Source organism: Gopherus flavomarginatus, chromosome 1 (assembly GCF_025201925.1).
Source record: "Gopherus flavomarginatus isolate rGopFla2 chromosome 1, rGopFla2.mat.asm, whole genome shotgun sequence".
NCBI classification, from domain to species: Eukaryota; Metazoa; Chordata; order Testudines; family Testudinidae; genus Gopherus; species Gopherus flavomarginatus.
The window spans coordinates 235,683,029-235,710,912 of record NC_066617.1 but is presented as its reverse complement, the minus strand read 5'-3'; the positions used below and the strand labels follow the sequence as shown (position 1 = coordinate 235,710,912).

Genomic DNA, 27,884 nt, shown 5'->3' with positions numbered 1-27,884 from the left:
ATCGCTATAGTATCTAGGCAAACTCTACAGTTTTAACATTTAAAAAAAATGATTAAGTATAATTTTATTGTAGAGCTGTACAGCACTTCCCTATTTGCTTAATTGCATCTTGAGTTCATAACTTCCATCTGCCATCATAGTTTCATTATTTTACTGCCAAGTCCCAAAATTATATAGAATTATATATTTGCAAACCAGTAAGTACATTGTAATGAAGATTTCTTTATAGTTTGCCATTCATTAAATTATAGTTTCTTCCAGTGTAATTACAAATTTAAGGTGAAGTGCTGAGTAGCTGCAACTCCCACTGAACGGGTACAGCCGATGCTGAGCACCTCAGAAGATCCCCATCCTTTACCAAGCAAACGGTGTTATGTACTCACTTATAAACGAATAGTGACACCTTTTCACCTTTCATTCAATAGTGGTAGGGTACTGTAAGCATAGAAGGACAAATTGTCAACCTGTATTCTAAGACTTGGTGCATCAGCATGTGGCAAAGGACAAGTACTGCAGGGATGTATTGACACTCCAGGCATGAAAGTTTCAAATAACTTTATTTTAAAAACCTATCAGTGGAGAGAACAGATTCAATCCATTAAACAGCACTGCTTTTAACATCTGCTTGTAAAATGTGAGAATCAGCCAAGAAAGGAAAAAAGCCTTTGTAAAAACCGATTTTGCTTCAGACAGAAGTACAAATGAAATTGAGAGGTTAGTATTAAGAGGATGTAAGGAAAGGCTGAGAAAAGAGGAAAAGATCTGTGCATCAACTAAATAGTTACAGATCCTTATACAAATCTCACTCCTATTTCTCCGCTTTTCCTGAATAGACTGGCTGCCCAGTTTTTCAACCAATTAAGCTATGCTCTTTTTAACAACTGAAAAAGCCACTTGGCTGAAGTGGAATCCTAACTTCTTTTAGCATCGACAATACTATCTTCTTAATTGGAACATCCTGCGGGCAGCCTATCATCCCAATTAACAGGCTCTCAAGTTAAAACAAAAGGGGGGGGATGCAATGATTTGAAGATGAAATAAAATGATGTACCAAACCAATAAAAATGCAAGCTAAAAATTTCTTCTCTTAGATTCATCTCTATTTTTTCTTCTTACAGTTCTTGACCTAGCAAAGCGCTTAAGATGATGCATATTTGTAAGCATACTAATAGTCCCATTGAGTTCAAGTTTGAGTGCTTTCTGGACTGGGGCATTAATTAGCAACTTCTGTACTAACACTGGAGTTTATAATTTCACAGCTGGCTGATGATCACTTAAACCATTTATATCAGCCCAGTGCATCCCCATTAAGTGGAATTTTTTTGCTAACAGTGCCCCCAGTAAGATGCAGTCACATCATTCATGATCATAAGGCTAAACTCTTTCCCTGGGATACATCCCAATAAACTGGCCATCCCACAACTGATAAGTAGCATAGATATACTAAAAGATATGCTCTAGTTCAACCACAAGTTATTAGGCTTGATGGACGAACTACTGTGTAAAATGTTATAGTCTCTATTATGCCGGGGGCCAAGCTAGGTGATCATAATGGCCTCTTCTAGTCTTAAAATGTGTAAATCAGTGGTGTCTAGAGGAGATAAAAAAATGAATATATTTTGGTATGCACAAAAAGTCAAAATCAGCTGTCAGTAAAGCCCACGCACATCTACATGGTTTTCAGAAATGTAACTGAGATAATCAGAATTTACCTGAAAATATTTAGACCATATTTTATATTTTCAAAGCTTATAATATTATTAAGGTTGCCCTACATTTCCCATTAGAAGTTCCTGTTTTTATTTGCTTATAAATTTGCCAAACTTGAACAGTTTAGGCTGAAATTTTCCATTTTGGGTGTCTACCTCACACCTTTTTTTTTGGTCAGCCAAAATGGGTCAGTCATTTCCAAGAACAGGTTGATTTACTCATGTGAAAAACATGGACAACTTTTTGTATGGAACTGGTGTTATTCTCAACTATGCTTTCCCATTTAGCAAAATATATTCCATGGAATAAAATGACATATCGTAGGTTCACATGAAGGAAACCAGTAAGGGCAATATCCTACACTTGATCTTTCCTCACAACTTCTTTTCACATCATTAAAAATTCTGCAAGGGGAAAATGTAGCTCTTAATTAATCCAGTGAATATCTCTGGCAATGTCCCTATTTATTAAGAAATTGAGAAAAGAGATTGCCAAAGAATCATTCTGTCTTCTGACTGATCAACCTATAGTTTCTATGCAAGTCTGTGAGTGAAATCCTAGCTTCATTGAAGGCAATGGGAGTTTTGTGATTGACTTCAATGGAGCTAGGATTTCGCCTTGCGTTTCTTTGAAAACGGAGCTGTATGTAACACGGACACTTTTAATCCAGCAGCCACCAAACAAAATGTTGCAATGTCAATGTCATTTTTTCCATTTCTTTTAAAGTTTACTCATTGTAAACACCATCTATTTATTCTCCATAGGTTAGCAGGGTTTTAGAAGACATTTTTTTCCTGGCACCTGCTGCCAAGTATAACATATAGTGTTCTAATATTACCCCTCATTTGCTTAGGTTAAAAGCACAATGCCCTTATTTCTCAACTCTCAAAGGAAGACATTCTGTAGTTTTTATTTTATTTTGACTTTGATAATCAAGGATGAAAGCTAAACTAGTTTAGTTTCCAAATATAAGATAAGTTCCAGTGCTCCAACTCTTTCACAAAACGTATAATAGTTTTGGCCTATAGCAATTTTGTCACCATAGGAAAGTAACTGGAATTTCAAGCAACTATTTTAAGAACAAAGAGGCAGACTCTTAGGTGGTGTAAATTGTCATAGCTCCATTGACTCCATCTCAGACTATGTTCCACAAACTGAGCCTCTAATATTTACTGTGAATAAAAGATAAAATCACTTATTGATTTATCATGGATAATCTTACACAGACATTACAACTTAATCTAACACATGAGCCCAAGTCTATTCTGTTTAATATGAGCCATTTAAAAATGATATCTTAAAAATTGGAATCGTACTCAGATATCAATCTAATACAAGACAGTCAAATAATTCCTGTAACTTTATAGTACAAGCATAATGTGAGATCTAAAGTGCCAAATTTGCAAAGACCAACTTCCATGGGTATAAATTTAACAGTAAGAACGGGAAAACAGATCAGAAAACATCAACTAGTCTGAATTCATGCTACTCAAATTAGCCAAACCAACTGGACTTAAGAAGCTAACTTTCCTCTGGCACCTGTGCTTCATCTCCAAATGACAGACTTTGTCAAACTAACACCGCTGTGTATAGAATTTCATGTCAAAAGATTACATGGTAACATTGAAATGTTAATGCAACTGTAGGATTCAGTAAGCTTTGGTCCCGTCTACACTATAGCCATAACCAAACCAGGGATTACATTATAATGCAGTTGTCCCCCGAGCAACTTACAATATAGTTAAAAATGTATAGTGTGGACAAGATCTAACTGTGTCCCCATAAATAAGTCTCAGATATTAGCTTGATTATAGGGACATGGTTAGGTCTTGTCAGCAAAACATATTTTAACCCTCTTGTTATCAGGTTAAGAGGCAACCATGTTGTAACTGAATCCCCTTATGCTTAGTGTTGACAAGGCCTTTAAGCCAGATTTTTAAAGGTATGTAGGTGCTTAAAGATGCAGCTAGACACCTAGAGGGGTTTTCAAAAGTGCCTAGGTGCATAACTTCCATCAGGCACCTGAAGCTGTTCACCCATCTCGCCACTCATGCTGCAGATTTCCTTCTGGTTCAGCCAGAACCTTTTGACCCATTTGGCTCCTTGAAGTCTGTTCACAGATGTGTGAATAGAACAGGCAGGTAAGTCTGTTAAATATATTGTTCACTGTGACTAACTCACCAAGCTGTAATGCTACTACAATCAAAATGGGCTTTGCTGGAATCTTGGCTGTGGACACTCTCTCAACCCAGCTGCCAGCTAACTCCAGTAATTGGGCAGCTGTGTTGTAGTACCTAATCACCAACTGGCAGAAATGAGAGGTAGGATTTTTTGTCAATGGATTTTATCCATTGTAGATGTGTCTCTTACATGTCATGATTTATTCAATAGAAAAGTCAAACTTTCTGGCAGAAAAAAAAAAAGGATTTATCCCACCAAACACCAATTCTCTTGTGAAAACAATACTTTACACAAGAAAATATTTACTGTTCCTGATGAGAGATTTTGGAGATGGGGTACAACTTTTGTACACAATACATGCTATTCACTAACATGTCTATTACTTTACTTTCTCAAGTATTCTTTCTAAGGAAAAACATTCATGACTAATACCAACTGGCAAAGAACAAGCGGTGCTAAGTGAACTGCGTTGTGTTGAACATGGTCTAGTGAGAGCCAAACTCCGTAATTACATTTTTAAACAATGTTTATCCCTGTTTTTTGTTTCCACCTTTGAGATTTGCTCTGTAGCCTTTGATAAATCTCGTCACCTCAGTTTCCCCATCTGCAACATGCAAAATATACTTACTTACCTCAGGAGGATGTGGTATTTAGGATTAGACTGTGATTGGTCCTTGCACAGTTGATCAATGTGGCTTCCCCACATACTCCCAGTCACAGAGTTATCATTATTGATTATTTCTATTGTGGGAGCATCTAGAGCCCTGTCACAGATTGAGGCCCTATAGATAGATAATAAAAAGATAGTCCCTACTCCAAAGAGTTTACAGTCTAAATCAGAGGTCAGTAACCTTCAGCACGTGGTCCATCAGGGTAATCCACTGGTGGGCAGCAAGACATTTTGTTTAGGTTGACCATCCGCAGGTATGGCCCCGCGCAGCTCCCAGTGGCCGCGGTTCGCCGTTCCCAGCCAATGGGAGCTGTGGGAAGCAGCGACCAGCACGTCTCTGTGGCCTGCTGTGAGACCCAATCCCCTGAATGTCTACACTGCAATTTTATAGTCCCATGAGCCCAAGTCAGTGGATCCAGACCAGCCAAGGCCCTGCTATCTTTTACTGGATAACAAGAACCCAGCTTCTGGATTCAGGGGGTAGAGGGAGTTGAAGGAAGGGCTTGGTGCGGGATGTTTGGAGAATAGGAATCAGGAAACAAAAAACAGGCTAAGTATTTGGTCAAAGCTGAAGGAACTTCATGGTCTCTCTCTAAAAGGTGCCACAAGAATGCTGGTTATAGACAGGATGGGCATAGGGATGGCCTATAAACCTGGGAAGTGTTACAGTAAATTACAGCAATGACTGTAGCTTTGTATGTTCACCACTTTTGTTACAATATTATGTTTGCTGAAAATCTGGATTTAGGATTACAGTATTTATATTCTTTTGCCTACAGGAGGAAAATTGCCTCACCTATAGAATGTGTTCAGGGAAAAGGATTTTAATCCCCACCAACCAAGGTTTAGAAAATGATTAAATTCAGCAGGATCCACAGAGTGGCTTATTTTATCTACACAGGATTGCAAAGCGTTCTGAATCATGGTCTAGCCTAAAGAGTTGGTCTGTTTCTTAATTCCTTCCAAGGCATCTACTGCTTCTTTGTAGTATATAGAAGGAAGTAACTAACCTGTTTACAACGATTTAGGATTCAATTGAAGCATATTAGCATAAACAGAATTTTTCACAGTGCTAGAGTCAGAGATATTTTATTTAAACAGCAGTTTGACATGACCTAAGCATAAAGCTGAATACTAACAAATTAGGCATGCTCAGGTGTGCATGCGCTTTGTTATGTGTTTTTGTTATGGTGCCCTATATCTGAACAGCTGACATCACCGAATAGAAACATATTTTTCCCCCGACTTCCCAGGATGGTTCAGTGACTTTAGGCCTAGATTTAACAAGGTACTTGAGCATGTGCCTAACTTTAAGCTCCCAGTATTTCCACTGAATTCAAAAGGTTAAAGTTAAGTATGCTTTAAGTAACTTGCTGAATTGGGCCTTGGTTACAAAATACCCACCGTACTGAGAGACTTAGAATAAGACAACCAATAAACAAACAAAAATAAATGAATGAGTTTCACATGGATCAAAGACGACCAAAAAAAGGGGGCGAGGGGCAAGGACTAGGATTATGAACTCGCTAGTAACCCTTTCTTTCTCTAGCACGAGACATTTATCTGCAAATAAAAAAGGTATTCATTATAGCTGGTGAATAATTGTAAAGTTAAGTGATCTCTCTTGTAATTAGAGGCCATTCCAAGCAGTGAGCAAATGGTGATTACTCACCTGTAACTGGATGTTCTTTGAGAGGCAGTTCCTATCTGTAATTCACAAATGTGGAATACACACTTGAGGTATACACATAAGGGCCAGGACTCGAAGAAGAATCCCCTCCCCCGCCCCAAGATCACTTTATCAAAGAGCATATTGTTAAAGCTTGGACATTTTGTTAGGCTGAGACTTAAATGGGGACAATTAGCCAACAGTCTCTAGACCGATTAATAACAGTATCTCTTGTCCTGCATGATAGTTGATCCAAAAATGCTATTCTATTTGTGGAGTTTAAAGAAAGTTAATACTGCATACTATGCTTTTTTAAATGTAATGTTATATTTTCCTTCCAAGACTTCTGCTGCTTCTTTTTAAGAAGTGGAGAAAGATTTTGGGCAGTACATAGAAAGCAGTGACTAATCGGATTACAATGATATAGGATTCATTGGAGCATATTAGCATAAATAAAATATTTTGCTGTCTTGGAGTCAGCGATGTTTTATTTAAACAGCGGTTTAAATATATAAATCATGACTGATATCTCTCAATAATTCTGAGATTTCTAAATATGTTAGAAACATTTAAACATTTCTAAACCAAATGTTTATAAATCCAGATCTTGCACTAAATTTCTATTTCTGCTCTTATATTACTCTTATATTACAGTCTATTACAAAAACTAATACAAGCTCACTGTATGCAAAGCATAAAATATTTGTAATAAATTCATCTATTTTGAAATAATTAAAGAGAAAAATAATGCTCTATTTTTTGTACTGTGGCAGTGCTTAGGAGCCTCAATCATGGACCAGAACCCCAATGTTCTAGATGCCGTACAAACACAGAACAAAATGGAATTTGAAATATTTAAAAATTCAAAATATAATTTTATTATTATTAATAATATTTTTGAGCTCCTGAAAATGTGACAGGCACTTTGTAAAACAAATAAAACCACAGAACCACTTAGCTGTGGAAGTTTATCATCTAAACTGATCATGAACCAACAAACAAAATTTGGTGAGGAAATTACAGCAAAAAGGGACAATCTGGAAGAAAGCACCAAGATGTTTGTGATGGAGTCAAAGGATCTTGAGGCTGGCTTCAGTGCACAGATGAGAGGGAGGGGGCAACCTGAACAAAGACCAGGTTTCAGAGGTAGGCACGGGTGTATGACGTATGGCCTGGTAAAGGAAGCACAGAAAGTATGAATTTAGTGAACCACACAATAAGGGTCCAGCAAAGTGACTCAAAGAAGGGATTACATGGTTGAAGCGATGGATGAAAAAAATAATTTTGACAGTAGAATATCAGACAGATAAGAGTGTAGCATAGTTTTTCAACAAGATACGGAAGGAGGAGATGACAGTGGCTGAGATGAGAGATGATTAGGACATGGACAAACGATTTTGCTGTCTGAACAGAAAGAGATGACTAGTTGTTTGAATTGTTGTGGAGGAAGAAAAGCAGGCCTGGATTTGGATGGATAAGTAGAAAGGAGTTAAAGATAGTTCTGAGTCAACATGACAGAGAGGATCATAGTCACCACTAATAAAGAACAGGGTTATTGGAGAAGGCTTGGAAGGAAACATCACAAGCTCAGTTTTTGCCAGTCATGAGTTAGAGATGACTGGGAGCCATTTTGTATACATAGACAATACCCTATTTTTAGATGTTTAATAAAGTGATTTTTACATGTGACAGAATCAGATATTGTGGAAGCTAGTCTGCGAGGTTCTAAACACCTCAAATGGGAGAGGAGGATCCTTAATGATCTGAGGAGGGGCTCAGTGTCTGGCAGATTATGCAACTGTTGTGTTTTGTATGTGAAAACAGTATGCCCACTAGTTCATGCACAAAAATGCCTGGATGGAAAACTACTGATCAGTTGAATAATCATTTCTGCATGTGCTATTCAATCAATGAAAATGCTAGATTGGGTTCTCAAACTTTTTCTGAGAACTGGGTTTCTGCCTATAAAAGCCAGGGGTGGCGTTAATGGGTAGCAAGCAGGACAATTGGCAGGGGACCCATGCCACAGGGGGCACTGCCAAGCTAAGTTGCTTCTACTTCAGCCCCAGGCAGGAGGGCTCATGGCCCCCCAGGGCTTCTTTACCATGTGGTGCAGCTTCGGCTTTCTGCCCTGGGCCCCAGCAAGTCTAACACTGGTCCTGCTTGGCACGCCCCTTGAAACCTGGTCGCGGCCCACTGGGGGCCCTGGACTCCTGGTTGAGAACCACTGTTTTAGATACTAAACTTTCTCCCATGCAATAAGGGCTTTTCTTTTCTTTCATGCAGCCCTTGTTCCCCTCAACTTCCCTTTGGAGGTCCTAATTGGTCACAGCTGAGGGGCATGTAAAGGGAGTGCTAGACAGATGGGGACAGGGAGACTGTTCCAGGCATGGGAGCCAACATGATAGAAAGCATGAAAGCAAGAGTGGGAGAAAAGAGACTAAGAAAGGAGTAAGTACAAGGAAAAGCACAGCTAGCAGAAGGTGTTCTGAGAAGGTGGTAAATGAGAGCAATGATTTGAGCATGATTATGTAAGACTTTGCAGGTGAGGAGTTTGAGCTGTATGCAGCAGATGGAAACATTCTGCAAAATCAGGGGAATGTGATCTTAGATCTAAAGCTGCAAGTCTCTTATTTTAAAGAGCAGAAATTCCATTACACAATTTGAAATTACATAGAAAAACTTCAAGAAAATCTTTCTTTGTTTCACCCTCCTTTACCACAGCTAAAAGTTAGTCAGAGCCACAAGTCTGAGTCCATATTCAGAAATGAATCTGAATGTCCTCTCAGATGAAGTTTGGATCCAGTGTTCAGTTTGAAGCCATCTTGAATTAAAACTGTCACATTTTTACTTAAAAGAAACTTATACCAATTTTTTTCCAAACATCTGTATGATGATGATAAGCAGGCCCTACTCTCTACTGTTCTTCTTATCCCTGCTTTATTATTTCCAAAGAGATAGGTGTCAAGAGAGCAAATGTACCTGATACCAGCATTCTGTGACTCTCCTGATCTTTATAGTAATATCTACAGCAAAAACGTATTTTGTTCACCTCTGAGCTAACTCCTTGCTTTGTACAGCACTTTGGAATATCCTCAAGTGTGAAAAAAAATCAAATCCTTTTTGTTCTATAACCTTTACACAGACTATAATTGAATCTTTGGATCCTAAGAATGTGAATAAACTACATGAGACTCAGATACCAGTTCTTACATGAGCAAGAATTGTTCAAGTGAATTGCAGTCTTGAAAATGACAATGTATTATATTATAGTTAAATTTAAAGAGCTTTCTGTTGCAGACTGAAGAATGGAATAAGACATTAGATACCAGATAATGAAATACAAGATGATTTATTGACTATTTAAAGTAAAGACTTTTGGAAAAGTACACGATTTTCTTCAGTGAAGCTTTATTTTTGTTGTAACTAGACAAGTAATTTAATAATGAATTCCCCTGGTAAAATAAGTAATGACAATGTCAATATTTATCTCATGCTCCGTATGAAAAAAAATGAACATAGGAATGATGACATCATTAATACATTTGGCTCTTGATCAAATATTACCTGTTATCTGATCTGCCCCTGCCCTATACTAAAGCCCCACATTGAAAAGTTGTGCTATATTGTTCCATTATTGTGAATTTTCAAACTGCTTTAGCTATTGTCAACAGAGCACAAATAATATTTTTCACACTTTTAGGATAACCCTACAAAATTTGAACTAGAGCTTGTCAGAAATTTTCCAGCAAAACAATGTTTTGTTAGAAAATGCTGATTTGTGGAGTTCAACCTGTTTCTCCCAAAACTTCTGGGTTCTACAAACTTTCAGCAAATATAAAATGAGGTTCCCCTGGAACTTTGCCTGGATTCCTGGCAGGCTGCTGCAGACCCTGATGCTTGCCAGGTTTGCAGCTCAGGGACCAAGACCCACCAAGGGACTTCTAGAACCAACAGGAAATACCATGTTTAGTTTTTCTAGGTGTCTCACTGTAAAGCGAGAGCCTGAAAAATCTCCATTTTGGTTTGATCCAAACTGACTTATTTTGTTCTGGTTTTTCCAATTTGTCCTCCTAACCAAAAAATCAGTTATTTGCTCAACTCTAATTTGAGCCCCATGTGTGTCAGTTATCTTCTCATAATTAGCCATGGTTACAGTGGTATTTTAACAAATGTCTTTCTATTATCCACGGGCAGTTAGGTGCTAAATATCAACAAAGAAGCCACAAAAGTAAAATGAAAATGAATAAATACTGCACCAAACTCAACCCTGATTTAATTGCTGCAGCTCCACTCACTGGAACAGGGTTACAACAGGATTGAATCTGGCAAGCTAATGTTTGAACTGATCATTGTAATTTATTTAATCAAAGGAGACAGCATTGTCTAGTGCCTGGAGTATGAGTTTGGGCATCAAGAATTCTGGATTAGAATCATAGAACATCAGGGTTGGAAGGTGTCATAAACAGATAGCTAAGGGTTAATGTCTCTTTCACCTGTAAAGGGTTAACAAACAGTGACCTGCAACACCTGACCAGAGGACCAATCAGGAGACAAGATACTTTCAAATCTCAGTGGAGGGAAGCCTTTGCGTGTTTTTTTGGGTTTTGCTTTGTTCTCTCTGGATTCTGAGAGTGACCACACGTACCTACAGGCTCTCTAATGTTCTATTCCCATTTTGTGAGTAAAAAGGCGGTATAGTCTTTTTATTTCTTTTCCTTTATTTGCAATTGTGTAGTTTGCTGGAAGTATTTTAAATTGTATTTGCTGGGGGGAGACTTCTTTTTAGTTTCTATAAGCTGACAGACCCTGTAACTTTTTACCATCTAAATTGCAGAGATAGACCTTTTACTTTTTTCTTTCTTTTTATTAAAAGTTTTGCTTTTAAGACCTGTCTGATTTTTTCCCCTTGTTGAGGCTCAAGGGAATTGAGTCTGTACTTAACAGAGAGGGAGGGGAGAAGGGGGAATCCCTTTGTTTTAGATTCACAGAACTTGAATCTGGATTGCCTCTGGGGGAAGGTATCATTCCTCTCTGTGTGGTGATTCAAGGAGTTGAATCACGGTGATCTCCTAGTGTACCCAGGGCGGGAAAGAGCTGGGAGGAAGAAAGGAGGGGGAAGGGAAATGGTTTATTCCCCTTTGTTGTGAGACTCAAGGAATTTGGGTCTTGGGGTCCCCAGGGAAGGTTTTGGGGGAGACCAGAGTCTATCAGATGCTCTACTCTAAGTCCTGATTGGTGGCAGCACTACAGGATCTAAGCTGGTAATTAAGCTTAGGGGAATTCATGCTAGTACCCATATTTTGGATGCTAAGCTTCAGATTTGGGAATTATACTATGACAGAAGGGACCTCAGGAGGTCATCTAGACCAACCCCCTGCTCAAAGCAGGACCAATTCCCAACTAAATCATCCCAGCCAGGGCTTTCTCAAGCCTGACCTTAAAAACCTCTAAGGAAGGAGATTCCACCACCTCCCTAGGTAACCCATTCCAGTGCTTCACCACTCTCCCAGTGAAAAAGTTTTTCCTAATATCCAACCTAAACCTCCCCCACTGCAACTTTATACCATTACTCCTTGTTCTGTTACCAGTTACCACTGAGAACAGTCTAGATACATCCTCTTTGGAACTCCCTTTCAGGTAGTTGAAAGCAGCTATCAAATCTCCCCTCATTCTTCTCTTCTGCAGACTAAACAATCCCAGTTCCCTCAGCCTCTCTTCATAAGTCATGTGCTCCAAACACCTAATCATTTTTGTTGCCCTCCGCTGGACTCTTTCCAATTTTTCCACGTCCTTCTTGTAGTGTGGGGCCCAAAACTGGACACAGTACTCCGGATGAGGCCTCACCAATGTCGAATAGTGGAGAAAGATCACGTCCCTCGATCTGCTGGCAATGCCCCTACTTATACAGCTGAAAATGCCGTTAGCCTTCTTGACAATAAGGGCACACTGTTGACTCATATCCAGCTTCTCGTCCACTGTAATCCCTAGATCCTTTTCTGCAGAACTGCTTCCTAGCCATTCGGTCCCTAGTCTGTAACAGTGAATGGGATTCTTCCGTCCTAAGTGCAGGACTCTGCACTTGTCCTTGTTGAACCTCATCAGATTTCTTTTGGTCCAGTCCTCTAATTTGTCTAGGTCCCTCTGTATCCTATCCCTATCCTCCAATGTATCTACCACTCCTCCAAGTTTAGTGTCAAGTTCTACCTCCAGTCCTGACAAATGACTTAGGCCTTGTCTACACTACAAAGTTGCAGCGCTGGTGAGGGGGTTACAGCGCTGCAACTTAGGATGTGTACACACCTGCAGGGCATTACCAGCGCTGCAACTCCCTGTTTGCAGCGCTGGCCGTACACCAGGTCGTGCCTCGGGTGTAGAGGATCCCGCGCTGGATCACCAGCGCTGGTCATCAGGTGTAGACACTCACCAGCGTTTTTGTTGACCTCCGTGGAATAAGCAGGTATCCCAGCATACCTGAGGAAGCCTCTCCGGTAGTCAAGCAAACTCCACTGCCTTCCAAGCAGGTCTCCTTCCCCGCGGTGTGCTCTGGCGTCCCCCGACCCCCCCTCCAAGCAGGTATCCAGCCCCGCGGTGTGCTCTGGCGTTCCCCGACCCCCCCTCCAAGCAGGTCTCCTTCCCCGCAGTGTGCTCTGGCGTTCCCCGACCCCCCCTCCAAGCAGGTCTCCTTCCCCGTGGTGTGCTCTGGCGTTCCCCGACCCCCCATCCAAGCAGGTCTCCTTCCCCGCGGTGTGCTCTGGCGTTCCCCGACCCCCCCTCCAAGCAGGTCTCCTTCCCCGCGGTGTGCTCTGGCGTTCCCCGACCCCCCCTCCAAGCAGGTCTCCTTCCCCGCGGTTTGCTCTGGCGTTCCCCGACCCCCCCTCCAAGCAGGTATCCAGCCCCGCGGTGTGCTCTGGCGTTCCCCGACCCCCCCTCCAAGCAGGTCTCCTTCCCCGCGGTGTGCAACAGCGCTGCAGCGTGGCCACATCTAACACCACTTGCAGCGCTGGTTGCTGTAAGTGTGGCCACTCTGCAGCGCTGGCCCTATACAGCTGTACTAATACAGCTGTAACAACCAGCGCTGCAAAATTGTAGATGTAGACATACCCTTAGTTTGTGAATTTGGTCCAACACTCTTTGTTTCAGTTTTCCTATCTTTAAAATTAGTTTAATAATATACATATCTCACCGGGTTCTGTGATGAAGCAACAAATGTTTCTAAAGTGCTTCCAGTACTCTAGATGGAAGGCACTACATAAGCGTGAGGTAATGCGTGAAACACTGCTATGTCATCAATATGCTGATTATACTCTGCTCTGGGTTTCTTCTTCATGAGCCTAGACAAAGCTGTCCCCCCACTCTGCCAGTTCCTTGTGGGGACTTTGATAAAAGATGGCATTTCAAAGATCAGTCTGGCTAAAACTGAGATGATGCTTTGTGGCTATGGCTATACCCAACGCTGTGCTCATCCACTGACACTAACATTATTTTTCAATCTCCAAAATTCCCAGATAGTAGTAGTGACCAGAAATGTCTTCTTTCATTTTCACTGACTTGGAGATTTTCTTTTCAGATGCAATGCATGCTACACTTAGCTGTGTTTTTAACACACAAAGACTGGATTATCTCAATGAGCTCTGCTTGTACCCTTGATGGCCACTTGGAAGCTTCATTAGTGCAAATTATGCTAGTGCTATTGTCAGAATGCAGCTGACTGCCTTTTAGGTAATGCATGTTTTCAAGAGCAAATTACACCTGATCTCTGTAATGGTTGCTAATAAAAGATATTGAGTGCTAACTCTAATGCTTTAAATGGATCTTGGTCCAGAGAATTGTCCAGGACTCAGAGACTTTGTTACCCAGGGTGACAAGGAATTCTGAGGATAAAACACAAGAACACTTCTCTAAAGTTTGCAGCTATGTATTTTTTAGTAATTATTTTCAAGTTAGTCTGCATTGCATCATGCAACACAATGTAAATAAGTAAAACCAAAGGCTACACTCTGCTCCCTCACGTGCCTGTATGGATTCAATATGGAAGTGGAAGAAATGCCTAAAGGAAAGGGATGCTTTCAGTTTGTTGTTTCTGGTGGAATGGTAAAAGAACGGGTGGTTGGCTGCATTCCTGGAATGTATTATTTAACAATTCTGTGAAGTGTTTTGAAATGGTAACTAAGGGCTTTAACTTGTAATCCCTTATTCACATGAGTAGCCCTTACTCTTGTAAGAAGCACCATTGAAGACAACAGGAATTCTCATGTGATTACAATTTTTACAGGACTGCGTCATAACACTTACTGTTCTTTACCAGTTTGTGCATGAAGACCTTTCATTCCATCAGAGGTTACACGGTTTGGACTTGGCTGATGCACAAAGTCTTCAGACTGCTCCACTCTCGAGCCATCATAAATTAGTGTGGCCTGTATTTGCCTTTTACTGTGCATCATTACTATTACATTTATATCATGCTCCCCTGTGCCATTGCTCAAAGTAATTTATGTACTCTGAAATGCCCACTTTATGGGTTAAAACAACGAACTTTATGGGTTGCTTTGAGCTAGACTATCGTTAGCTCTTGAATGGTTACAGGGAAGGGAGAAAGAAGAAATAGCTTTCACCTCAACACCTGGGATAATCAAGCCTTTGTGCTTCTGAGAGGATGGGTCTGGGGTTACAACCCACCCCAGAGGGCCAAGAAAAGGGTCATGGTGCCATACCAACTGTCCTTATTCATAGGAGCTATACCAATGTAGAGAAGCACCTAATAACTGATGCACTGAGTGCACCATCCAGTATTTCAGGGAGTTCAGAATACATGGCTCCCTTTGGCAGTGCAACTTCACATTATGCTCAACGTCAGTCCTTTGTGTTTATTTAGTAAGGACCAAGTAAATACTGATTAAGGACCTCATGGTTTGGGCCAGAGTACTTATCTACAAATCAAAAACTCTAAATACGCTAATAGCAGCAAGGCTTTGTCATTTCAACAACAAACCTCAAGAGATGCATGGAACAGAGGATGGGGCCCTTAGAAGTATATCCTTGATCCTGGTGGATAATTCTCTAATGAATACACTAGTATCCTGGCACAGGTGGTCACATCAGAAGGTTAGAAGATATGATTTGGATAAAGATTGGGCTGGAAATCTCATGGGCACAGGTTCTCCTGAGACTGACATGCATCTTTTGATTTCAGCTGGAGTCAAGGAGTGGAGAGCTACCTGAAAACATAAAATAAGTAAGATAATAGTCCTTAAATTGTTTGAACATCTGAAGCTTGGTTAGGTGTGAATAGTCGGGGTGACTATCTTCCTTCAAGTCACAGACAACATTATGTTAAACTTATAGACATCCAATGTGAGTGGCAGACATAGAAAAGAGGTAGAATATGACCCCTAAACTCCATTTTAAATTGCAATATCTGTTTGGCCAAATTTATTTCTGGTGACATCACCTGAATCAGACTGAGGATGAATTTGACTTGTTTTGTCTATAAACTGGATAGAGTTACATGAAGCAGTTACTATATATCCCTCTCTACAGCTGGAATGACCCAACTTAGTGGAGTACTTGATAGACATAAATCTGCTTACGTAAGAACTATAGGCAACATTATACAGGATTATTCATAATCAGGACAATAGTGGGTACAAGTAATTCTAATTGGGTATTATATGCCAATTATATTCTAAATTGGGTATATTTAATATACAGTCTATCAAAAGTATAATATAGAGCTTAACTAATTTGAAAACAGAGCCTTTTCTTTTTTACATCATATCTTAAATTAATTGTACTTTGGAAAGGTTCTGCATTATGCAAATAGAATATAAAATAATACTAGGAAAACAGCTTATGTGCCTATCTAAGAAGTATTTGTGAACATTAATCATCTGACAGTACAAAGCTGTGGACCTACATAATGTGTAAATCAGTTCAACAGAAGATAAAAAGGTTGTACAGTCTGGTTGCTGGCAGAATTAAATCAAGAGATTCCTGGAACTCTGTACTAGTCAGCTGACCTCCTTATGCCTCAGTCAATCTAAATGGATAATTAAGTAGAGCAGAACTGTGCTGAAAATTAGATGCTGCATTTGAGCTGAACATTCCTGAGTTTAAAAAAAAAGTATGCACATGCACATCCCTCACCAGATGTTATAAGAGCCCAACCCTGCAAGCAATTATTCACATAGATATTGTAACACAAAGAGTTCCACTAACCTCACTGGGATTCTGCATATAAGTTACTAATCTAATGACTCGGCCTTTCATTATTTATATAGATCCAAAAGTGTCCTTGGAGTTTTATGAAAACCTATGTCCTGAAGAACTTAAATCCAACATAGAGAAACATATGGGAGGCAAGGTACATGTGTAAGAGAATATGGACATTTCCTCATACAAAACAAGCAATGCTAAAAGAACGCTGCTAAGATTGCAAAGCCAAGCACTCAGGGTGTACTGGACACAGAATGAGAGAGGTATTATGTGGGAAAAAAAACAGAATTCTGTGGACAAATAATTTAAAAAGTTATTGGAACAGGGGGACTGGATCCTGGGGGTCTCACCTCCCAGGAGAGAAGTCTCATATTTGCTCTCTCTGGCCTAATGATGCTTTCATTATTCACAGTGGAATAGTTTCAAGAGAAGAGAGTGGGGGAGCCACATCAGAATATCCCACATCTCAGCATCTAGGACCCTTACCTAAGAGGTAGCAGATCCCTGTTCAAATTTATTCTTCCCCTCAGGCAGAGGAGGGTGGGGTGACTTGAACCGCAGGTCTTCCATATTGCAGGTGAGTTGTCTAACCACTAGGCCAAAAGTTGTAAGGGGAAGTCCTCTTCCCCACCCATCTGTTTTATGTGAGCTTACTTGTGGGGTCTCAGTCTTGTAGGCAAGCTCCAAGCATGCTTATTGGATCAGGCCCTGCAGGCAACATCGACAGAGAGACGCCTATCTTCCCTGGGCTCACACAGAGCTCTGGTGCTCAGGTGTCTGGGTGCCTAGAGTGAGGCTGCTGTGTATGCCCAGAGGTAGAGATACAGGCACCAGGGGGAACTTTTACAGTGAAAATTTAGGTGCTAAGTGAGTTTAGGTGCCTACAGGGTTCAACGGCAGCTACATTGGGGCTCTATGAATACCAGTGGAGCCTGATTCTGAGATTTAGGTGCCCAATTGCCATCTGCACCTTCAAAAAGCTCCCTCATATCAAATTACATATATAAGGAGGGCTGAATTAAGGTTGCACAACAACCCTGAGTGATTGATTTAATAACATACCATCTTTTCCTGTAGTTTTTCTTTATGGATTCGCACATTTGAGGTTATCAGCATAACTCACTTGTGGCTTCTCCAGTCAGGAGCCAGGCAACATCCCAAGTAATTACCAGTCAAACCCTTTATACCACACCATCTTGAACACCCTATGGGACTAGTCCAATTTGAGCATTTACATCAATTGGAGCCTTCCAACTGACTTTAGTGGGTATTAAATCAGGTCCTATATAATTCACAGAACGTTGTTTGTACACTTCCACATAGTAATGGACAATTAATGAGTTAAAATAGTCAATACTTCAAAATACACAGGAAAGTTGAGAGTGGATTATATGTAAAGAATAAAAAAAATTAGTCAGTAGAGAAAGAATTAAGTTACTATCATTATCATTTCCTGTAGGGAATTCAGTCTTTCTGTGAATGCAAATCACAGAAGGCTTTAATACGGCAGTTCTTGTTCCAAAGTTTTTTTTACAAGTGAATAAAGCTAAGAGAGGGACTGAGAAACTATTACATTTTTCTAAAGGTATAAGATTAGTAATCATTTACCAAATCCTAATATTCTTTGCTTTTTCTCAAACAAAACGGCCACTAACTTTAGTGGAAATTTTCCTTGAGTAAGGATCTCAGGATCTGGCCATTTTATTTTAGGATGAAGCAATAGTGCTATTTCTTATTTCTCTGTTCCTGTACATGTTAAGTGAATTGTCCAGCATTGTTCTACTTTATTAGTGTGTACATTCATTATGAAGCTTAACAGAATATGAAAAGCGATAATATACAAGTATCCTCCATTTTACCTTTTTTGTAATTTTAATTCATTGATAACAATGCCTGTGAGTAGAACAAACAATAGCAGTGTATCTTTATGTTAGCTTGAATAAGCACCCATAGGAAATTGAAGCAGAGTCCTTCCATCATTAGTAAGGATGTGCTCAAGTTTGTGCAAGAGTTACTACAACAGAGGTAGCAGCCTTTCAGAAGTTGTGTGCCAAGTCTTCATTTATTCACTCTGATTTAAGGTTTTGCGTGCCAGTAATACATTTTAACATTTTTAGAAGGTTTCTTTCTATAAATCTATAATATATAACTAAATTATTGTTGTATGTAAAGTAAATAAGGTTTTATAAATGTTTAAGAAGCTTTATTTAAAATTAAATTAAAATGCAGAGCCCCCCTGGACCAGTGGCCAGGACCCCGGCAATGCGAGTGCCACTGAAAATCAGCTCAGGTGCCGCCTTCGGCACGCGTGCCATAGGTTGCCTACCCCTGTACTACAATAATGTACATAGTAGGACAGATTCTGATTTTGCTTACATGACGTGTAAATCTGTAGAGTACTTCAGTTGTGTGCTGTAAATTAAATGAAAATTTGTACCTATCAACGGAGATGAAGTAAATCCAATCAAATGTGCATGCACATATGTATAACAACATTCTGGCCATGATGTTTAGTAATAGAAGTTTAAAGTGAGGCTCCTAAATTCATATTTAGGTATCTAAATAAAGGAAAAAGTGTTACAAAAAGTGTTCAGCTTCATTTTAGGCTCTTATTTCTGAAATCTTGGCCTTTGTGTATTAAGAGAGGAAATATATATAATGGTGGTTGAAAAATGCAATGATCTATGGCTTTTTTCCATACACACTTGAATCATAAGCTTTAATAAATGGGTTATGTATAGATCTATAGGCATAAATAATGTAGGGATCTATTCTTCCCACAATTTTTTTGTTGAGCTTTCATACGTTTTTCCTTTGAAACCTGCAAAAACAGATGAAAATGCCAAAATACTTACTTTGCTCTCTCTCTACAAATGCATAACTTATGTAAATGAAAAATACCTTTGCTTAAGTCTGTATGAACAACAAAGGAAGGACTTATACCCTAAAAACTTCAGCACACAAAAGGGTGAGATATTAGGTCTTGAAGAACAATGACAACTCACATATACTATTTGGGAGCAGGAGCTCTAGCTTTCTAGGGTGATTTTTTTTGGTCACCCATCAGAAATCCCACTGGTTGGTTTCTGTAGCCTGTGCCTTTTCTATAATGGACTGGTTGTCTGCCAGCATCTGAGTGTGTAATGTTTACATAGCACAATACCTATCAGACCTTGTCCTAGTTTCAAGCAACAAAATGTTAGCATCCTTAATAAAATTAGTTCCTGACTTCTAATCCCAGGTCTGGCACTGGCTTAGTGTGGCCTTGGGGAAAAAAAAATTGCATATTTCCTTGTCTCAGTGTCTCCATTTGTAAAGTGGAGATAATGATGCTTACAGTCACAGACTCCTCAGGGCTGTTGAAAGGATTACTGTGTGTAAAGTGCTTTGCAAACTTGACGTGCTGTAGCAGTGTTAGAAATTGGTTAAAAGGTGTCAGGGACACCAAATTTTTCTTTAATCTCATGTTATTTTTCACATTATATAAACACATATTTTTCATGTAATGTGAGTGTTTGCTTAGGATTCCCTCCATACATGGATCTATGGAGCTTTGTCTGGCTCATAGAGTTCTATTTGATAAAGAATAAAGATTGGGGAAAAGATATTTTAATCCTGATAGCATGCCAAATCACTAGAATTTACCACACAATCAGGGGACTCTTTGCAGAAGTATTCAGGGGATTCTTATAGCAAAATCACAAGCACTGCTAGAAGAATGGCCATGTTCTATATTAGTGCGGCACACTAAAGGTTGAAGCTCTTAAAGCCACTGGCATCTATTAACTGTAATGTTTGTGCCTGTGCTGTTGTAGTGCAACATTTCTTTGCTGCTGTTTGCATTTCATTGAGTGTTAGACCTTTTTTATCATGTTCCTGAGCTTATATCAGAATTAGTAGATACATAGAAATAAGGAAAGGGGAAGTACAGGTAACTGAAGCTGGATGCCTCCAGTTATAATCAAAAGCCCAGCATAGAATGGAGGATACTGCAACCCAGCTGTCATCTGTTCCACAGTGGACAGGAAGAGGTTAACCCCATACTGTGGGCTGAGGAAGCCACGCCCCCTCATGCTGGCCACGCTCTGACTGTAACCACAGTATAAGAGGGAGCAGCTCAGCTCAATCTGAGCTGACTACATAAGAGAGAGGATGCGTGTTCATGGGCAGCAGGTGGAGCCCTCCTTCGGAGAGGCTAGTCCCACCAGCCCCACCCCTTCTGCACGAGGCCCCCCAGAGAAGCCCTAAGCCTCACCTGTTCCCCACCTCCATGGCCAAAGGAGCCCCGAGCCATGCCGCGCCTCCCATCCTGAGACCCTAAGCCAGCCTGCAGGAAAAGCTCATCTCTTCCCAAAGAACCTGAGCTTTTGGTATGTGCCATGCAGGTTCTAGGGTGGCTGAGGAGGCAGTATGTGTTACTCAGCTTCCTGGGTTCATCGGTAATCTCCCTGGATTCCAGGGACTAAATGCTAGTCTGGGGAATGACTTTCAAGCATTTGAGCATTTTGATGTGGAAAAAATATAACAAATACAAAGCACTATTTTATAATGACAGCAATACTATTTGTTATAAGATGTGGGACTAACAAACTTGAGTCACAATTCAGGGCAACTGCACTTGTATTCTCCTTCCATGGTCCACCAAGGGCACCCACTTTTAGGCTACTGGCTCCTCAGCCATCACCTCTCCTGGGCAGAAATGCATCTCTCTTTCCTTCCTGTACTGAATAGGGTTTTTTCAGACTGCACATTTCCCTATCTGCACTGTGTTATTCCCATCAAGCCAGATGGGCTAAACAGGCCAGTGTCTGTGCTTTGCTTTTTCTCTAGAGGCTATAACAGCATAATTGTCCACCGACATAGATTACCACACGGCTCTTTCTAAGCAAGCATATTAATCCTTAAAGCTAAAGACTTACAGAGAAAACATATTTAAAAAAAACAATAAAAGAACCTCAATGCATGCAAAAAAGTTTTTCAGAGGTCACCCCAACTCCAAGCTCAGGCAGACGTCAGTCCTTCTAACCCTTCCCAGAGGATTCTGATCCCACCCCTTAGGCCAAGGGTCCTGACTTTGCTGGATCAGAAAGAAGGCCCTGAGTCAGTTTGAACTTAAGCTACTCATCCAAAATTCCTTTCTTTGACTTTTAATCTCTGATAAATCCAGTTTGAACCAGTATAGGCAAGCCTTTCTAGGTAGCGAGGAGATGGAGATGGAGATGATCTTTGGAGATGTTACTACCTGAGTTAATTTGCCTATTCACCACACACTGGTCTCAGTTCCTGGAAGGCTGAGTCACTCACTCCCATTAAATCACATACAATCCCTTGCCCACAATGATACATAAACTTAATACAGTGAGATCTCTCAGAGATATTTCAGGACATTGCCACATCTGAAGAACTGGGCAGCTGAAGAAGTGGGTTTTTTACACACAAAAGCTTATGCTCAAATAAATTTGTTAGACTTTAGGGTGCCACTGGACTCCTCATTGTTATTGCCACATCTGTCACAGCTTGTTCCTGCTCCCATTGAAGTTAATGGCAAAACTTTGTCAGCAGTTCCACAGACTGCCTTGGCAGACTCTGTCAGGTGTCAGGACTTGGTGCTGCAGGTGTTGTGATGCTGTGTATAAGACAGATAACCATTTGTATCAATGTTATACAATTGCAATTGTTGTATCACTGTTATACAATTCCAACAAATCATGTATAAAGTATGTCAAGTAAGGTTTGAATGGAAAAGTGATGATTTGCTAAGCATTATTATCCTGTTTATATGTATGGATCATCTTTGCATCTGAAGTTATGAATATTAGATATGTATTTGTATCTTAAACCTGTGTTGTATTCCTGGGTGACACGCCCCAGCTGTCTAGCCCTGATGTAAAGGTCTTGATGGCCCATCAAGGACACTCAGCCCTCACAACAAGCCATTGAAGAAACTCATCCCATCCAGATAGCTGTTCCTGAGGATGCCTCAGACAAGCGACGGGCCAATGGCCACTCCCTGTGATTCAGCAAACCATGTAAGGACATGCAATATGCTCATGTAACCCTGGACTCCATCTTGGACAAGCCACTTTCCATATACAGGGGCTGTGGGCTTTGTTTGGGACAGTAAAATTTCAGGCACATGACAGCGGATATAAAAAGTCTCACGAGACATCTCCATGTTGCCTCTTTCCTGTTCTGATTCTCTGGACTGTGGATTTACAACTAAAAGGAGCATCTTGAACTATGGATTGGGGGCCTACCAATCTTTTGGAAGTCACCAGACTTTTGCAAGCCAGCAGCCTATTCCATCACTGTTACAAACCTGATCTAAGGACTTTGCAGTCATTTGTATGTATATGATCTATTAACTATTTAGAACTCTTTTATTGTTAAATCTTTGGTTAGTTTACTAAGGATTGGCTGACAGTGTGATATTTCGGTAAGATCTGAGATATACATTAATCCGGGGTAAGTGTCTGACCCTTTGGGATCAGTAAGAACCTCACGTATGGCAAAATGAGTTTTCAGTAACCTCTCACTGTATTAGGCCTGTTTGTCTGGATGGGAGCCAATGCCTGGAATGTCTAAAGGTGACTGTGTTTGGCTTCTGTTTAACCAGTGAGGTGCTGCAGAAGCTCTTTTGTTACTGGCTTAGTGAATTTAATTATACAATGAACCACCCGTTTGACAGGGTGGAGGGAATCGTCTGTTCTATTTCTTGCAGTCTGCCTAAACATGGCATTCTCAGTGTGGCCCATCCAGGCACCTGGTCACAGCTGTGCTTGCCTCTAGTGCCACCTATTGATCACCTTTGTCCTTGTAACTTTCTGCTTCGCTCCACAATTTAGCCCTCTGGCTAAGTCATATCTAGTCCAGTCCATCTACCTGGGTGAGAAAAGTCCAAACACAAGTGCAACAAAACTTTACACAAACAAAAGGTTTGTTCACCCTGTGACAGATATTGCAACTGCATGCAGCATCTTTGGGGACCATATTGTCTTAACTCTATGAATGGTTTATATAGGATTGTCTGCTAGTCCTTGGGGGAGAGCTAGCACAGCTCCTACAGGAAATATAAACCCTGGGGGTGGGGGTCATGGTGATTTGAGACTAAACTCTACAGAGGAAGTGTGCAAATTCTGGAAAACCCAGCTTGAACCAGTGACTGGGAGACACAGAAAGGGCTTTTGGTATAAAAGGAGGAGACTAAACTGACACGGGGCCATTTTTCCAATCCAGTAAATGGACAGAATCTAACCCTTGCAGAAAGGATGGACAGACTTTGGCCTCCTAGGGCTCCATAAGACTGACTGGTGATTCCAGGTATGTTTAGTGTGTTTTAATCTATTTGTTTATGTTTTATCTGAAATGGTTTTACCGTAAGAATAAATGTGCTTGCTTAAAAAGAGCTGCATGGTAACTACTGGCAATACACTGTTCATAGCCAGCAGGGAGAAACCAAAGCACAGGTGCCGGCTGTTACGCAGACTGGCTTGCCGGAGATATCACAGTGTAAGACTGAAAGCAGTGCAGCCTTAAAACTCCCTGTCAGAAAGAAGTGGGAGAAGGGTCCCTACCTAGAGACCGGTGATTTCTGGAGACCTGACTAGGAACTCCTGGAGAGGAACTTGGGGGTGGGGGAGGGAGGAGATACAGTTGCAGTTACCCTGAAACTGTGACACATCCACTAGGCTTCTCTTCAGCCTGCCCTCTGGGGCCCTGTTGCCAGCCCCTTCCAGGCCAGCTTTAAGTTTCTTTCTCTCTCTTTGGCCCAGACTTCCAGGCTCCTTCTCTGGAGCCCCCTCATTATCTCAACATCTCATCCAAACCCTGTTTTGGGGCCTTTCACTGGAGCCCAGGTTGCTCCATGTGGTTCCTTCTACAAACTAACTCTTCTCAGCCATTTTATGAGGCCCAGGTGTTTCACCTGACCCTAATTAGTCCATTCTACTCTGCCTAAAATGCAGTTAATTATTGCACAGGTGTGCTGAATAGACAGGGCTGGCTAGCCCCAGGCCTCCTGGTCCTTAAACTGTTATACTCCCAGTGATTTCAATAGTGCAGGATTGGGGCCTTGAAATGGTTTCTCCCAACACCCCCACTTCTACTTTTTCTACTCTAGTTTTCTTCCACTGATTACTCATCAGATTTCTCTCTCTCTTTGTAAAGGAGAACTGGCACTAAAATGCCAGCTTCTCTGGTAAGTTGTTGGAGTGAAGTGGACCTAATATATCCAGAGATCGTCAGTTGATAATTCTGTCTGTGTAATGGAGCTTTTTGCTGATGGAAAGCTAATTATAGTGACTTCACTGCCTCCTGCACCATCCCTTGAACCCTGGTATAGGGGATGCATTAGAATCTGGTCAGAGATGGGGGTGTGGTGGAGGCTATGCTACACTGTAGCTGAGGTCTGGCCCTGACACGAGAGAGACTTCATTTCCTGAAAGAGAGAATTAGGGAGATAAACAGGTCTTTAGGTTGAAAACTGATAGTTTTGTACTAAATAAGCTAAGTAAATAGATCAGTAGGCTCAAAAGACAGAATGTCTGAGCCAGCTAAGATAAGAGGGAGAACATCAGGGAACCATTTACTATGAACAAGAACAACAGTGGACAAAATAAATTAGGAATGTAGAGATGAGGCAAGGAGTAGTCAAACATGAACTATACATGGACAGAATATGCTGCTCAGCAATCGGTTCCTGCAAAGTAACCAAGCCAATCAAAAAATCTGTGATGTAGTGTACAGTAAATGCACCGAGATGTGTAAATGTATATGGAGGCAGAGGGTTTCTCTGTAACTTTGGAGATGTGATATACCCTGCATTCACACACCACAGACACCCCATATTTGAGTCTGATCAGCTCAGCATAGTCTTGTCGTATGACAAATAAAGGTACATGAGTGACGAAGTCTGGAGTCAAACTGAATTCTTGGGAAGCTGAGTGGAAAGAGGTCACGGATGGAATCCCAACGTATACCTGGATTCTATGCTAGTCGTCAGAGCTGCTCCAATGCAACTTTTAACTTGTGCCAAGGCTGGGAAGCTCCAGGATTAGGGAGCTGCAACTGGTTTCATGTGCCCATCACCCTTTCCAAACTCCACCCCACTTCACCCCAGAAAACACCTTCATAAACATACGCAATGGAGATGTGTAAGATCCATGCACCAATATAAAGCTAAAGCCTACTATTTTAAGTATAAGCATAGATGCACAGATCTCAGCATATCAACGGACAAAGTGACAAACAAACTGAAATGTCTTAATTTAGGGTCTGTCTACACTACCTGCCGGATCAGCGGGCAGCGACTGATCCAGCGGGGGTCGATTTATCGCATCTAGTATATAGATAAATTGACCGCTGAGTGCTCTCCCGTTGACTCTGGTACTCCACCAGAACAAGGAGCGCAAGTGGAGTCGACGGGAGAGCGTCAGCTGTTGACTTATCGCAATCAAGACACTATAGTAAGTAGATCTAAGTACGTTGACTTCAGCTACGCTATTAACGTAGCTGAAGTTGCGTATCTTAGATCGACCCCATGCAGTAGTGTAGACAAGCCCTTAGTGGAACCTATTAACTTTCATTAAAAAAATCTCCCTTTGCAAAGATGAATTATCAGCTAGCACGTTGTATTGCTCAAAGTATTAACTTATGCAATCAGATTAAGCAAGATTATTTTCTTTATTAAATACTTTAATTATGATTGGAAATTGATAAAGTGGTTTAAACAATAACCACTCCCAAAAGATTTGCTCATTCTAACTAGATTCCCCTCTGCCCCCAAATAAAATTGGAACATTCTGTTTCTAAAATATTTGGTTAAATAGTAGCTGTGCAATACCAGGGACATTTTGGATCCAGCTCCCTTTTTATTTGAACTCCAAATTTTGGGGGGAGGAGAGCACTATCTTTACAGTAAACTAGTTTCAATCATGAGTTAAACAAAACCAGAAAGCAATCTTTATCTGAAGTATACAATAGTTGGGCTAATATTTATTCCCAGCCCTGCTCCCCATATTCAAGTTTAATAGGCCTCACGCTTCTTGGTTTCAGCCACAATTGGAAGCAGAAGTGCAGAAAAACTGCAAGAAGTTTCTCTTCTGGTATTTGTGGCCGAGCTAGATCCAGGATCTATTGAAAAACTTGAAAGAAACAAGGTGGTGTAAAGTTCAGTCTTTTCATGGGACAAAGAAGTTCATACAGGCACCACTCAACCTATCAAGTTTTATCCATCTCTATTTATTCCCCTTCTTCCAACAGTGTCTGTCTCCTCTCTCTCACATGTAAAAATCTGTTGTCATGAGGTTTTGCAACCTCTCCACTTGTCCCCTCTACTTTTAGTTCATACATCACATAACCTTGAGGCTTTCAAATTAGTCACACATCAGGCTGCATGGCATGCTCTGACAGAAAGCCTTAGAGCAATTCAAGTTTCATTCTGTTATGGTTCACAAACAACAGAAGCCTCAGAGTATTTTGAGAACTGAATGTATTAGCAGAGGCATTCAGTAGAGAGTCTCCAAGCGGTGGGACAGGGAGGCATACGCTATCAGTTTAATCAGAATCTACACTTAGGGTTGTGAACAAAACCTTCCAAATATGAACTGATGTAACTAATGCTCTGTTGTCTGAGTCTGCTGACAAACAGCCTCAAACTAGAGCAGTGTGCCAGCCTATTCTTTAATCCCACTCCCACCTGCTCTCACTGTTCTGGTAGCAGGTCCTGCAGGATCTCAATCCCACTACCAGGCTCCACAGCAGTCCCATGTAGGAGTCTACCTGAAACAATAGCTGAGAGAGATGTGAACTCTTTTCCTTCCTCCATTCAGCGCAGTTATTTATTTTTAAATTATGATGTATTCAGAGCTCATAAGTGTGGTAGGTTCCTAAAGGGGTGGTAACTCTGGAGATCACCTCAGAAGAACAATTTAAGTGTCAATTTTTTTAACTGCTCATTTCACTAAATAGCTTACAGGAGGGGAGGGGAATATGAACATCTCTTTAAATCCCAGGACATCTGGGAACAGAAAATCAACCTTGGGATTTGCAAAGCTCCCAAAAACCTATTTAAATGCCTCTTGTTGGAATCCTGACCCATTAGCTTTCCCTCTAACTAATCATCTGACCTGCAGTGCCTTAAGGCGTGAACAATACTCAAAAGAGAACAGAGCTAAAGACCTCATGCAAATTACCCCAGATACAATTGACAACAGCCTCCACTGGGCCAGGATGATTCCAGGCTTTGACAACTTGTCTCATGTAATGGCTGTCCTGGTCAATGGCTTTTTCGTTTGCCATTCTCTTATATATTAGGCTGAAACACTTGCTTCTAGTCATCCCTCCCAAATCTCAGTATCAGAGAACTATTGTTACTATACAAGTTAGTCAGACTACATCTCTGGCCAAACTGCAGGCTTGCCATGCCAACAAATTCAGTGT

General features: G+C 40.8%; 1 protein-coding gene and 1 long non-coding RNA gene across 5 annotated transcripts in view; one reads left to right on the top strand and one right to left on the bottom strand.

Annotated features, from left to right (window-relative positions):
• Window positions 1–27,884, bottom strand: part of MID1 (midline 1) — a 351,287-nt gene that overhangs the window by 77,637 nt on the left and 245,766 nt on the right. The gene's annotated exons all lie outside the window — the stretch shown is intronic.
• On the top strand, window positions 12,756–13,337 carry LOC127056760 (uncharacterized). Its single transcript, XR_007775905.1, has 3 exons — window positions 12,756–12,910; window positions 12,963–13,066; window positions 13,119–13,337. It is a non-coding gene; the product is annotated as an uncharacterized LOC127056760 (long non-coding RNA).